Here is a 15,685-nt window from a genome sequence, read left to right on the forward strand (position 1 = left end):
TGACCAGATACACTACTTTGCTCAATTTTATACTGGTAGGGAAAAAATCTTATTTGTTTTTATTTTCTGCAGGATCCCGTGAAAAGAGGAATATTTTTTTTTTTCTCAAAACCAAGTTTTATAGTTACTGTAATTGGGTTTTTTGCAAAGGCATTCTGGCAGCTCAGAGCCCGGTGGTTGGACGCTCGGCCCCGGCGCAGGAGCGGATCCCGCTCGGTCCCGGCGGCACCGCCGGGCTCTCCCGCAGCCGCCCCGGGCGGCGGGCGCAGCGCTGCTCGCTACATCCCCTCGGTGCGCAGGTGACATCCCGGCTGTCTCGGGGGTTCGGGCAGGGGTGGAAGGTGTCGGTACAACCCGCGCTGACGGCGGGCGACAATTCATACTTCATACAGGCACCGGAGTTCGCTCCGTGTGTAACAGAGTAGGATTTTTCGTTTCTTCAAATAAGCACCTAATGAATTCCGTTTTACCATATTTGAACACCGGGCAGGGACTGCAGTTTTCCGCGCCTGACCCGGCCCGGGGGTCCCTCCGGTGGGTGCCAGGCAGCGGCGGGACCCGGAGCGGGGAACGGGGCCAGCGATGGAACCGAGCGATGGAACCGAGCGAGCGGCGGAGCCCCCGCGACCGCCAGTCCCGATCCCCGTCCCCGTGCGCTCGGGGCTGGTGAGCTCAGCCCGCGGTCCGGGCGAGAGATCAGCACTTGCGGCTCTCCGCACTCACGCTCGGGTTGGCAGCAGGAGCCATTTAACCTCCTGAAATATCAAACATCTGGCAAGCAAAAACCCGTTTCCCTTGGGATGACCAGCAATTCCCCGCTAATGCCCGTCCCCGATCGATTCCGCGTCGATGTTACACGGGCAGCACTGTTCTTTTATAATCTGCTCATTTAAATATTTTTGCATAACATTGCTGACAAAAATCAAGGAATATTTAGAAGTGACATGCACACAGAGTTTATGCATATAATCCACGTTTTTCCATTACTTTGCATTTGTAGATGCAAATTATTTCAGAATTTTCTTCGATTGCACAGAACCTGAGCCTGGTTTTGTTTTCTCTCACTGCACTCACTCACCTCAGAAATTCTGCAGAGACAGTCACGGGAAAGTAAAATCCAGGAGGATTTTTTGCAGAGCTCTGTGCAGGGTTTACTTGTTTATCCTGTAACATCTTTACCTCGTAGAGACAGACAGGACCCAGGGACATACTGCTTTTGGAAAACATGCAGGAATGCCACGGGTAGTTCTATATGGGATCAGAATTTGGCCCAAAATGTGTAATATTAGAAATTACCATTTACTCCTTGTTCCTATTACCTAGATATGAAAGTTCAAATTCAAGAATGTGTTTTCACATCCACAGCACTCTGGGGTAATATTAAATGAACTCTGTTTAATAAAACACATTCCAAGTTGCTATTTTGATTGAAGCATTATACTTCTTGTCTTGCAATAAGTAGTTCAGATTTCACTGGGTCATTGAAAATTTTTGAATCAGTCTCTTTTCAAATCATATTTAAAATACAGATGTAAATAACTGTGGCACAGATCCCTTCACAGCACAAAGCAGGAGTAAGGGTCACAGTGCTGCATTACAGTCAGTGCTGCCATTACCTCCGGAGGCAGAGAAGGAAATTTTGTCATCCTCCAAACAGAGTGATCGTCCCTTTCATAAAACATCTCACATTCATCCAGGGAGACAATGGCATCCCATTTTGTCCTTGAATCACTGAAATAAGAGGTATTTTGATCACTAATATCTGCTATTATCAAAACACCATCAAGATTCCCACAGGATTAGATAACCCAGGTGAAGCTGTACACAGGTCCCCCCAGTACAGGTTCCCCCCCGGCTCTTTTGCTCTGTGTCATATTGCATCTGTTTCTAAATGCTCTGTCGCTGAGAACAGTGGCACCAGACAAAGCCCCGGGTTCTGCCCAGGGCAGCTGTGGCCCTCTCAGGTCACGGCTGGAAGGCATATTGTCTGAGTCCTTTTCTTTCAGTTTTCTCAGTAGAAAATCCTAGAATCATAGAATCATTTTGGTTGGAAAGACCTCTAAGGTCGACTGTGATGTGTGTGTGAAAATCACAACAAACCTACAGAAGATGTTGGAATAAATATTCACATAAACACTGAAATATTCACAGATGCTTGAACCAGGAAAGCAAGGGCAATAAACACAGCTCAGCTACGAGGGTTCTGGACTAATACACTTGGCACTTCCCATCAGGATAACCTATGGGTTAAATGGTTAATGTTTCTCTGCCTATCCCAGGCAGTCCAGGCAGGATTTGGACAGCAGAGTACCAGTTCATTCCATTGGCTGGGTGGCCCCTGACCAGGGGAGGCCAAGGGCCATAGTGGCTCCGCTGCGGGTCTGGGTGGGCAGCAGCCCTTCACTGCACCAGCATCCCAACATCACCCATCCACCTGCATGCGTGCTCCTTGCCCTTTCCTTTGGGAAGTTCCTAAAGCAGAAGGTTTCCCACTCCAGGGAGAGCTCATGCAGAAGCCCTTGGGCTGGGAACAGTGTCCCTGCTCAGCACAGCTGCTGATCCCAGCATGAAGCTCTGGGCACTCTACAGTAGCAAAGGAAGAGCCATTTAATCGCTCTGTGCTTCATGTAATCTTCTACACACCATAGCACCGCGGTTAGAGGATCCCTCTGGACTTTTCTTTCTTACATATTTTCACCATATATCACTTCCCTTCCAATACGAGATCAGGGAAAAAAGGGATGGTGAAAAGTGGGAGAGCAGCAGCAGGAAAAAAATACCTGACAAACAGCAACAGCCTCCCAACACCCCTTTAAAATAATGACGATTTACCAAATGGTTGGGAAGTTGTTATAATTCCTTTTCCAAATTATTACTCGCCCTTTAGATTAGAAATGAGGCCAGGGTTAGCAATCAGCCTTAAATGGTAGGATTTCTGAAGTAGAAGCACTTGTCTGATTGTGAAGTGGAGGCCATTATTGCCTTGATTGAGTCTTTTTTTTTTTCTCTTTTTTTTTTTTTTAAGCTTGCTTGATTTGCGGCTGAGAGCACACATTCACCGCAGTACTGGGAGCAATCAGAGCTTTCCCTGCTCTTTTTTGCTCAGCGATTTAGGGTCCACTACTTTGGCACAGCTGCCACCTTTTAGCCTCCATCAAGCAGAGATATTTTTAAGTGAACTGCATTTTGTGTTTGTCTTTTCTCCTCCCACGCCTTTCCTTCTTCATGATTTTTCTTTCTTTTTTTTTCTCCTTTTTTTTTTTTTTTTTCTTTCAGAGTTGGGGGATGAATGTCTGTGAAAATATTGTGTGAACTTTAGTTCCAAGTATGAAGTTGAAAGAAGACAGCTGAAGCTGGCAGGTCATCATCTGGTTCCACACACATATCAGATCTGTAGTTACATGAGAAACAGGGATGAAGTGACTTGTTCAAAGGGCTGAAGTCAGACAGAAGCACTGACAGGTTTCTGGGTGGTGGAGTTTATAGAGTTTTGTTTGCCTGAAAACCAGATTGAAGCCAAGAACTTGTATTTATATAATTTCTTTCCAGAACTCATCTGTTTAGCTGGCATATTCTACTTTAGAGCTCCTCCCAGACTGGCTCTAGAAGTGTTCAGCACAGCTGAGGGCCTGGTGCCTGACAGACCATGGGGCTCACCCCAGCCCCCAGCCCACACCCAGGAGCGGCCAGTGAGGCCAGCACAGAAGAGGTAACAGAGCCACAGCAGGGCCACCCCGCTCCAGCCCAACCACAGAACCTGCCAGCACCTCAGGGTCAGGAGCACGTCAGCACATCTGCAGGAAGCCACAGACATCAATCTCATTCCTTTTTAATCACTTCTGCTCTGAAATAGCTGAGTTTTGCCTCATAATCCATCTGCAGGCAGGAACTCTGTGTCAGCTAATCCAACAAAACACACCTCCATGGGCCACTGGAACATCCCTAAAAACATGGTGAATGGAAATGCACCAAATGCCCAACTGCAGTGGTGTGACAGGCCTTGGGAGCGCAGGGACCGAGTTGTGCCATGTAATGCCACGTAAAGTGCTGTAAGGTGATGGGATGTTGTGTGATGTGATGCTGCATTAGAATAATAATGCTGGCAACTGTGTGCAAAAGCAGGAAGTGTAAAAATAACAGAACTAATATTTCCTGGTGCTGGAGACTGCAAATGCAGCAGAACAGGTATTTAGTGCAGGTCTGTAACTCACCTGTTCTGCAGCCATTTGTTTTTCGAAGAATCAGTTTGGAGGGTCTAGTACATCAAGAACATCAGCCATATCATCAGCTCATCTTCCAGGCCAATTAGCAAGCTAGTGTGAAGGAGGGATTAGAAGACTCTCAAAGAGAAATTACTTCAGAAAAGGGAAGAATCTGTTTCAGCATTAACCAGAAAAACCCCACTTTAGGCAGGCTCATAGAGAATGAACAGCAAAGCCAAAATGTATATTATTTGCAGATATTATTTGCTTTCTTAAACCTGTATTTGTGGTATGTTCTTGAAGAGCACCTACATGCACTGTCCTCTGAAGGCAGCACCAGGACACACTGCTACAAGCCCTCAAGAACAAATGGGAGAACCAGCTTTGCAAAAGGCACCTGGGAGTGTGACCTACCAGTGATGATAAAAGGAATATTTCTGCTAGGATTAAAAAAAAAAAAAAAGATTAAAAAACCAGCCCTAAACCCAAAACACAGACTCAGAAAGCTGTGCTGCACTGTATTTGCCTTTTCAATATGCACAAAGAGTCCAAAGGAACTGCACGGGGCTGTTGTGCAATGCTGAAGTGGGACAAAGACAGAAGAGATGCTTTGACTTTAATTCATCACTTATGCTGGATATTACAAGCATCACTTTTCAGCTGAGAACCATTTTATTCCCATTGATCCCAGGGTTGAGAACCAAACCCATCCACCCATTTTCCTTGTACTTACACAAATGTGCCTTGTTGCGCTTGCCCATCCGAGCAGCTCGACTCATCTGTTATGGGAGCACTGCATAATTAATTACATCTATTCTGAGGTGCACTGGTTTCTAGGGAGGATGAAGAGAGGAGTTTGACTCCATCCTCATGCCCACACTTACCAGTGAGGTATTTGTACCCACAAAGCTGGCAGAGCAGCTGAGCGCTACAGAAGCTCTAGAAATGGAGAACCAGACCCCATGCAGCTCATCACCTGCATGGTTGAGGGCTCAGGAAACCAGTAATGAGCTCTGACCACTTATTACCAGCTTTGTAAGTTGTGCTAATGCATCTATTACAATCAGGCCAATGGAACTGCAGAAGACAAAAAGACGCAAAATTATGCAAAACGTGACCCAGCAGAGTTGTCCTTGTCCATCTCTCCTGTCTGAGGTAAGGAAAAGTACAAGCAAGCTTGGTGTGACAAAAGTCTCACAAGAGCAGTCAAAATATTGAAATGTAGCCAGCAACAACCCTTCTGTCTGCACCATCCCCCCACTCTCCTGTACTGTCTCCCACTCCCATGTCCCATGCCCTGTGCCCATCTCCCTGCCATGCCCCTTTGCCTCCCCAGCCACTATGGGATCAGCACTCAGAGCTTCACCCACACGTGTATTTTCTCTCTCCCCATGTATCCCAGTTCCTCAGCTGATCTGGCTCAGATCCAGCAGGTCTCTGGTGGAATTAGCTGGTTTATTTGCATATAAATCCTAAAGTTCTTAATTATTTTGGTCATCCTATGACCCTGCAAAGGTTGCTTGCTGTAGAAAACTTACTTCAGGACAGCTTAGACTTACAAAGCTTTACTGCAGCAAGCTTTCTTATCCATGTTTCCTGAGGCAAGATGAGATCCAAGGAGTCAGAAAAAGAAAAAAAAAAAAAAAGACTAACACTTTAGAGATTTAATCATGTGTGATATTGTAAGGGTCCCTGGTGAGAAGTAGAGTGAAATTCTCTTCTTCCACAAAACACAGTTTTCACTTATCTGCCTTTTTCCCGTGGTGAAAGGCCAGCAAGGGGATGAGAAAACATTTGGGAAGAGGCATGTTCCTTCCAGCATGCACTGGAGCCTGGCACACGGCTGGAATTTTCCCTTGCTGACTCCATCCAAGGGCAGCTTTAGAGGAATGAGTTCTGGGTGGGACATGGAAGAAACTCCTCCAGCAGGCTGTGGCTCTTTCAAAGAACATTCGTTTGGAGCCACAGGGGGCACAGGTGTCAAAACCAGTCCCGAGGGGAAACTGGGGGCAGAAAACAGCGATGGTCACAGCCTGAGCCCACCCCTGCCTTTGCCACATTCCTACAGGGTGTATGCGTTCATCTGACAAGAACCTTCCATCAACTGAAAAACTGGTACATCTCTAATGTTACATTACTAATCCTCAGGTAACATTTCAGCTCAAATGAAATCTCGGGGCAGAAGCAGTGGTTATTTGGCTGGTACAACTACCTAGTATTTTTCTAGGGAATTTTTTTCTAAATTCATATTTCACGAGAGGTTTTGTTAAAAACAAGCACTGAAAATGGTTGGCTAGTTGCCATCACACATGAGCCCACTCAGAACTCTCTCTGGGTGTATTTTGTCAGCTCTGAGCAGTTTGCCAACTGGGTGACTTGCTGGATCCACACGCCTCATGCACTGTCCAGTTTTATGAATTGAAGGGTGTTGCTCTGCAAGGACTATGGAAGGGAAAGGAATTGATCCATTTTTCACGTGTACCCCTTTTCTGTGACTACACCCCTCCTCTTCCTTCCATCAAGGCGCTGTGGTTCCAGTCACCGCAGCAAGCTGGCCGGCGGAGGACAGGTAAAATTTCCTTGGTCAGCCACAGGTCCAGCAGCAGGGAGGAATGCGTGTCTCCTTTCTCCCTGCAGCCTAAAGCTGAGCACGTTGGACTGTAGTGGTTCAGAGCTGTCACTTAACATTATCAGCTACATCTTCTGCAGCCCCGGCCGCCCCCAGAGCAGGGAGGTGTGCTGCAGGGTGGTAGCCTGTCACCGGTGCTTCGAGGGAGAGGGATAACCATCTTGGTACAAACTTGACATCTATAAATTGATTACATAAGTGGGCAGTGGTGGTCCTTTCAACTATGCTCCTTTTGTTTCAGCTTTACAGTAAAATTACCAGCAGCAGTTTACAATTAAGGGAAATAATAATAACTGCATATGCTTTCATCTACACATACAATTACAATAAACTGCATGCTTTAATAGGATTGTGAAAAATCTGTGTTTGACCTCTACAAAAAAGTAAACATTCTTGTTCTGGATACTATATCATTATCACAACAAAGGGAAACTCCTGAAATCTGATGATTTAAACATCTGGAGAATGTTAATCACTTCAAAATGACGGATGTTTTTTATTTTAGCTTTTGACAGACAAACTCCTTTCATAGATAGATGATTATTTACATAAATTACATCACCAACATGGAAAAAAAATCCAAAATAACTTCAAAGGATAAAGAGCTTAATTAAAAGGAGACTTTTATATTTCTTCTGTTGTAGAACACAGAATAAATAGAAGAATTTGCAGAGGGAAAAGGTAACTCCATCATTTTAAACATGATGCAGTTGGGCTTTAGGTTTTTCTCCTCGTGCACAGGCCATGGGGGTGCACTTTGCACAGGGCTGAGGTGCAGCAACATCACTGTAACAGTGGCCCAGGCTGCCCCTGCCACAGGGGATGGGCTATGGTGTGAGATGGGCACAGTGCCGAGGGGCAGCTCAGCTTTCCAAGCTCTTCTGCAAAGGCTCTGCAAAGGTTCTGGTGCCACTCTGATGGGTGCCTGTAGCCCCCACTGCTCTCTTGTCACCAGTTCCATAAAATATAAAGCCAGTGACTTCAGCAGAACTATTCCCCAGCAACTCAGATTTGCTTGGCTTCACGTATATGAGTAATAGTGTTACCTATGTAATAAATACATAATGCGTTCTGTATAACATAACACAATTGTTCTATGGAACATAGAGATGTACACAGAAAGGGCCAAGGTCATCAGGAGCAGTATTACGGGATCTTACAGGTCCTTCAGTCCTGTGCCCCAATGTTACACATCAGGATGCAAATTCAGCATCCACCCCCGCCACTGCGGATGATGAGAACAGGCCCAGCTGCAAGGTTTCATCTCCCAGCTACTTGTAAGACAACAATTTCAAAGAAGGTCACAGGAGTGAGTGAGAGAAAGGTGCAGTAATATCACACTGTGTGGCATCTGCAGAGACCTGTGAGCGCTTTGTATATGGCCAGGTAATGCTGGGTTTAACACAAGGAGTCTGGAGGGCCACTGCACACGTTGGTGTTAGGCCAAAAGAATCACTCTGCTGATCTAATTCGTTGTCACTGTGCCAGCTGAATTCCTCAGACTCTGGAATGGCTGGAATTGGCCACACTACAGCATGACCCTGGTGCAGAGCCCACGGTGCCGGCGCAGGCCAGCGCTGCCCGGTGCTGCCCCAGACCCACCGCAATTTAACTGATCCACTACAATTTCCTCCTGCACACTGAGCTGATCCGCGCGCTGACCTCAGCCAATTTGTCTTCTTTCTGGCAGAAATGTCATCCAAGAGGAAGTTATTAAGTCAAGAAGGTAATTCTGCAAGAGCAGTCCACTGTATAAACAGAACTTGACCCAGGGTAATTTATTTCTAGTCCTGCACAAAGGGACTCAAGAGCTATGATCGATACATTTCAGGATCTAAATACGCCAGCAAAGGCTAGAACGTAAGAATTTTAGACAACATTTGTGAGGAATTTTCTTTAATACTAGAAACTGGGAAACAAGTGTAAAACAGCCTTTAAAATCTCAAGAGATTTGGTGTCCGCATTTAAGAAGATAAACATGTGCAGATAGTGGAACTTGATCTAAAGTTTTTTTAACCAACTGTTATTTAATTCTCTCCCAAATGTGTTAAACTATGCTGATGTCCCCGAAACTTAACAGCATTAAAGGAGACCATTTACTGCCTTGATTCTTTACCAACTTTAAAGGCTGCTTAAAACTGTAAACAATTTTCAAAAGGAGGCAAAACAGTGAAAAAAAATGAATTCCTGTTTTACAGTGTAGAAAAAAAATAATTTGGAGTGCAGTAGGAGGTCTATTCTCCCTTATTAGTACTGAATTAATGTTTTGCTTAGTCTGAATCAATTTCCTTGCCCACGACCAGTTCTCAACACATCCATGAACACAAACCATCACCTTTTCTTACACCGGGTGCACACACAGACACCCAACAGCTGGTGGAAACAGGCTGTTCCCAGCCCCCACAGTGGCCAGGACCCCTCCACCCTGGGCAGGAGGGCAGCTGCAGTTCTGCTCCAACATGGCATGGGCTGGACACCCTTTAGGTTGGTTCTACCAGAGGGCCCAGAGTTGTGAAGTCAGGAAAATCACCAAGATGAGTCCTGCAAAGAGCAGTTGGGAACAGCCTCCAAACTGTGTGTGGGAGGGCCTGTTTTGCAGTCAGAGGACAGCTCAGGGCAGTTTTTGGTAAAACTACAGGCAGGCAATGTTGTCACAGTTTCTTGTTTCAGCAGAGTATAGAGGGATAATGTCACAGGTTCTACATCATTAGAACTCTCTTCTGGTGTGCAAAGGTATGAAATGGTTAATTGTATTTATATTGAGAAAGCACATGACTTCTTAGGCTATAAAAAGCATTTCTCTTTCTTGCCTGCTATTTACACTTGCATTAAATAACTCACTTCTTAGAAGTACCAGCATTTGAAGTTTAAGGAACTCGGCAATATCAGATGTTTCCTTGCTGGCTGCACCTGGACCCAGATGAGCTCATTGTATACACCTACAGCCCCTTTCAAAGGCACTGCCTGCTCTGCTTGTTTTCACCAGTGAAACGTGGATGTATGGGTCTGACAAACACAGAATCTGCTTTTTGTTCTTGCTCTTGTCACCCAAAAGGGATTTTATAATATACTGTATATTATCAACTTACTTGAAAATGACTCATACTAATGAGAATAAAAAGACAACTTAGTTTATTCACTTTTGACCAGCACATTGCTTTTGGGTCCCCCACCACCAGCTGGAAAGATTTCTTCACATTCTGTGCCAAAGAAGTGAGTCTGTTTCTTGGCAATATTCATACATTCTTCCCTTCTTCCACATTTTCCACTTGAAATTTCAAATTCTTTTCACGAGGGGTTCACTTTGTGTACTGAAGCCAATAAAAACCCGTTTCCTGTCCAAACTGTTACTGACACAATGCAACAAGCTGTTGATCGTTTGGGGTCTGTTTCTGGTGGGATGACTCACATCACACAGACGTTTTACAGCCTGGCACAGAGTACAAACCTCTATTTAATGCACAGTACACTGTTAACACTCTGTGCTGGACACAGCCCAGGTAAGGACAGAGCAGGTCCTGCAAACTCTAACTTCAGGGAAAACCCCACAGCTTTGTTTCAAGAAAACTGCTACAGGAGCAGCATGGGACACTGGGAACAGATCCCTAGACAGCTTTCTGCTCCCAAAGGAGATGCCCAGAAAGGTGCCCAGCAGGGATTCTGTTTGCATCAATCCAGCTCAGAGGAGGGGGAAAAGAAGGGTTACCCCAAAATCACTCTATTAAAAGTATTATTTATATATTATCTGATCTTTATCATTGTTTCCCATGGTTTAAGTGAAGCTGTGGGATTTAAAGACCTGACTGCAACAAGAATCACAGAATATGTCCATTTGGAAGGGACCCACAAGGATCATCGAGTCCAATCCTTAGCACAGGCCCATCCCCAAGAGTCACACCAGGTGCCTCAGAAGATCATCCAAACACTCCTTGAGCTCTGTCAGCCTTGGTGCTGTGACCACTGCCCTGGGGAGCCTGTTCAGTGCCCAACCACCCTCTGGGGGAAGAACTTCTTTTTAATATCCAACCTAAACCTCCCCTGACAGAACAGGTCCCACTCCTTCAGGACCTGTCCCTGGTCCCCACAGAGCAGAGATCAGTGCCTGCCCCTCCTCTGCCCCTCCCAAAAAGCTGTATCCGCAATGTGTCTCTCCTCAGTCTCCTCCAGGCTGAACAGACCAAGTGATGCCAGCTACTCCTCATACCAGAGCATCACCTCCAGCCCCCCAGAGAATCAGCACAGTGGTCCTCTCTTGGTTTGTCCTTGAGCTGTTTTCAACCAGTCTTAAACAAGAACAGAGTTTAGTCCCATATTTTGTACCACTGAACATATTGGTCATTTCTAGTTTCTATTAATAAGCAAGATGTGGAAACAGCCCAGAGTGTGTTTCCCTTTGATGTGAAATCTTGACTTTGGCACTGCCCAGAGCTGGCAAAGCATGAGACTGTTGGCATGTGCCTTCAAATACTCCAACTCTTCTGGTAGCATCCACAACTCCTGTTGGAAAACAGGTCTGCAAATAGTCAGCAAAGCATCAAGCCAGTAAAGAGGTGACAGTAAAAGAACAGGCAGCAACTAAGACTGAAAACTCCTTGTCATGGTCACAGATTACTTTGACATCAAACCTTTACAATGCTAACTAAAGCCATCTACCAAAACCACTGCCTGAGTGCCCCTACAGCCTACTTAGGGCTGAGAAAGTAATACAGTAAAGGAATATGTATTCCCAGGCCAGCCTTGTGACATCAGTGATCAGTCCCAGGGGTCTACAACTGCATGTCATTTTATTGTTCACCTGGCTTCCTACAGACATGGGGATTTACCAGTATCACTAAAAGCCCACTGCTAAAATTCCAGTAAAATTAGTGGAACAGGAGACATGGAGGCACGTTGCTAGAAAAACGGACCATGCACAGGTGTCCTGTAGTTCATTATCATCCAGTTTAATGTAAAGATTTGCTACAGTGGCAGGTAGCTTGTTCCAAGTTTGTGCTCTGACAGAAGAGCACAGACATGGATGAGAAGTGAGTTCTCAGGACCTGTGACTGCCAGGAAAGCTGCTCGGATGCTGCCAAGGACTTGGAGAACCACTGTGAATAACTTGCTTGGATACTCACTCCGAAGGACCGAATCCCGAGCCGTTATCAGGTAACACTCTGTCAGGGTGGGAGCAGGGACCTGATGCCCGAGCAGCATGACAGAACAAGGCACCTTGAGCAACCCTCACTGGTCCCGACACTCCATTCACACAAGTTATTCCTGGGAGTGACACACCAGCTTTAATTGCTGACTTCACAGGGAACATTGTGTCATTGGCAACCACACAATTTGGTTGTTTCCTTTGAGTTGTTGATGCCTAATCATAAACATTTCTAGCTTCACATTTTCCTTTGCACTATATTGACATGGTTGTGACAAAACCTCTGTGATTTTACCAGTGTTCCCAGGAAACGTGGCCCAATTCTTTAATCACACAGCACTCACAGCATACAGTAATGAACCTCATTCAATAATTCTGGATTTACTACTCCAGGTCACTCCCCTTAAATCTGTGATTTACTGTTGCATTGCCTTTCTTTTCCCAGTTTGGTTAATTTTCAAGGGTCTGCAACGTATCATTGTGGAGTTCTCCAACCTCTGCAGAATCAAATAGAAAACATTATTCATGCACAGTTGTTCAGCAATAGGATGTATAACTACTCCATATCAAGAATGGCTTGCGCTATTTTAGAGCTGGAACCAATAAAAAATTCAGGGTAGAAATTTCAAACAGCCTAAAGTGCCAAACATGTTCTTATATATCTTTATAAATCTCTCAGCTAAGGTTATAATTCACTGAAGCCAAACAGCACAGCTTCTTTGAATAAGTCTGTCAATAGAAGGCTCATGGCAGCCTGATTTCCTACACATCTTCCCTCATCCCTCCCTTCATTTTAATCTAATTAGAGGGTTACATAGCACAGGCATTGGGAGATTCTGGGATTTCTACACCATCCAATTGTTCATTGCCATTTAATTTAACTATTCTGGGAGAGGAGATGAAGGTTTCAGCTCCCTGGCTCTGGAGTTACCTTCTGTCACTGACTGATGGGGATCCAGGTCTGCTGATCCTCAGAGCACATGGTAAAACCTGCTTCCTCAGCCACTTTCCAAGAAGAAATCTTTGGACTGAGCTTGACCTTTCTGTCATGCACAATTTCTAGCACATGTTTTTATCATGGTCAGAAAGTGGTTAAGCTGAAAAGTTTTTTAAAAAACATAGAGGCAAACAATAAACTTAAATCAGTCACAGTGGCATGTGAAGACATAAAACCTGTCTCCAAAACTGAGCTAAAGAAGAGCAAACACTGCAGCTGCGCCTGAAACGTGCCAGGCAGCTCTGCCACTGCACAGCAAAGTGGTCTCAGTGCCATCCACAAAATTCTTAATATTGACAGAAATAAATGGTTGGAAAGAAAGAAAACCAGCTTGATGATTATAATTCTCTGTCTCTGCTGTCTGCAGCTAACTCACTGGATTTAATTAATAACTGAAGCAGTTCTGTAGATCCCCCAACTACACAGTTTTGTCCACAGTAGCTGCAGAAAGATCCTAAAGAAACATGGAAAGGACAAGCAAATTGATTTTCAAGGAAGGCCATACAGGACAGATCTGAGCAAAAGCAGAGTCAGAAGGAGTGATTTGGGTCCTGGTAACTGCAGCTCATTCCAGAGAAGTGAAACAGCCAAGGTTGTTGACATTGTAATTCAGATATTCGAGTCACTGTGCACTCTGAGAGTGCTTTTGATAGTTTTCAACAAAAAAAGTGCAGTATTATTAACACTGGGTAGAAATGATGTCAAGGAAATCAGTGACCCTGGCAGCAGCAGTGAATCTGGGGAGTGTAACTATTCCACATTAAAAAAAAATGAGAAAGGAGAGGCAGAGACTGAGAGCTTCCCAGGGCTGGAAGCACTGCTCCCAACCCCACAGTGCTTCTCCTGTGCTCGGAACAGTAGAATGAGATACAGGAATGGGCAGGAAAACTGTCATGATGAACTGATGTTCAGCCCTGTTGGGGAGAAAACAATAATTAAAAAAAAAAAAAAAAAATCACTGTCCCCAAAGCTTGGAGTGAATGAAAAATAACAACTGAGCATCCCCAGGTGGACTCAGGCCCCTCCTTGGACCCTTCCCTCCACTGGCAGCACAGTCTGGAGGAACACTCAAATGAAAAGTTGGTCTCCTGCAGAGTCCAATAAGCAAAAAACAAGTAGCAAAGATGAAAATTAATTTAGGAAATTAATTTTTCACAAGGTAAATATAAAAGGAGGTGTATGAAATTTAAAAATTACAAGAAATTGAACATAGGTTCTTACTCAAATACCTGAATACCCAAGTCACCATTTGGTTATCATGTAAAGTCATGTTATTTTCAGTGAGTTTCCTATCAGACATGCCTCAGATTCTTCCTACAACTGATAGTACCCATCAACTTTTAATTTTTATAACCACTGCTTGGAATTGTCATTACTTGTTTGTTTGCAGAGAATAGAAAATAAAAGTAGCACACAAATAAACTGGAAAAATGCATTTTAAAAGACCAGAAGTCAAATCTAAAGTGACAAGCACAACAACATTACCTCTCTGTGAAAAACATGCAGATCTTCTTCACAGCTATGGATGAGACACTCCAGAAGTGTTTGTTCATCAGTTGGCATTTTAATACAATTTTAAAATATTAAAATTGGAGCTGGGTGAAAAATGCTCAGACAAATAATTTCAGTTCTCTCCATTTCAGAGCACAAGCCCTTCTGTTCCCTTCCTGCTCCCCCAGTGTCAGCCCCAGCCAAGGTGACAGTGGTGTCACCCAGTGAAGGCCCAGGGCATCCCAGGGACATCACATCAGTCTGCACCTGTGGCACAGGAGAGCTCCCACTGATGCAAAGTGGCTGCTGAGCAGTCTCAGGAGCCTCAGACCTCCCAGCACTGGCTGATGTCACCCCTGGATCTGGCTCAGAGAAAGGATTAAGGACAAAACCAAAGGAGAAAATTTCACAAATATTTCTTTTGTTCCCAAACCTCAGTGACCTTTTGTCTGACAGTAACAAGGATGGCTCTGAATTCTTCCACCACATTAGCAGCTTAAACGTGTACACCACAATGAACACACAACCATCACACAGCATACTTGCCCTGTTTGCAGAGTTGCAGTCCTAAATCCAGAGTGAGGTACATTTGCATGATTCAGAAGAGTACGGCATGAAAACACTCCTGTTTAGGTCAGTCTTTGAGCAAACTGAGGATAGACTGTGGTTTTCAGTGGGACACCAAGATTTAGTTATTTGGTGGAGAATGTACAACTGGAGCAAGCAAAAGTAAACTGCAAGAAGAGTTTCCTGGATATAAAAATAAACACAAGTGGTTTTATTATGGCAAGTGCAGCAGGCAATGGGCCATTGCACTGTCTCATTCTTGCTAACGGGAGCACTGCGACCTTTAGGGATTTAACGAAATCAGCTCCTGATGATGGTACAAGTAAATGAAAGTAAAACAGTTTTGTGATTGTACTTGAGGCCCCAGACTTGGGAGAATTAGTTTCTATCTTTCGATTTCCTGTAGATTGTCTGTGTGACTTAAATATATACCCCAGTTTTGGGTGCTGTTATTTTGCCCATCTTTCAACCAGTAAACCACAATTGCCTTTTTGACATGAGCTTTAACCTCAGAGGGTGACTGTGATATGCCCAAAGCAGCAGGTAAAGCACCTGCTGATAGCTAACAGCACCAGACACCTTTGCCTCACCAGTTTTTTCAATGCCCAATGCTCTGTGAAGGTGAAGTCAGAGCAGAGCCTCAAGTGGCTGCTCTGCAA

The sequence above is a fragment of the Myiozetetes cayanensis genome, unplaced genomic scaffold, assembly GCF_022539395.1.
Source record: "Myiozetetes cayanensis isolate MyiCay16 unplaced genomic scaffold, myiCay2020 scf12, whole genome shotgun sequence".
NCBI classification, from domain to species: Eukaryota; Metazoa; Chordata; class Aves; order Passeriformes; family Tyrannidae; genus Myiozetetes; species Myiozetetes cayanensis.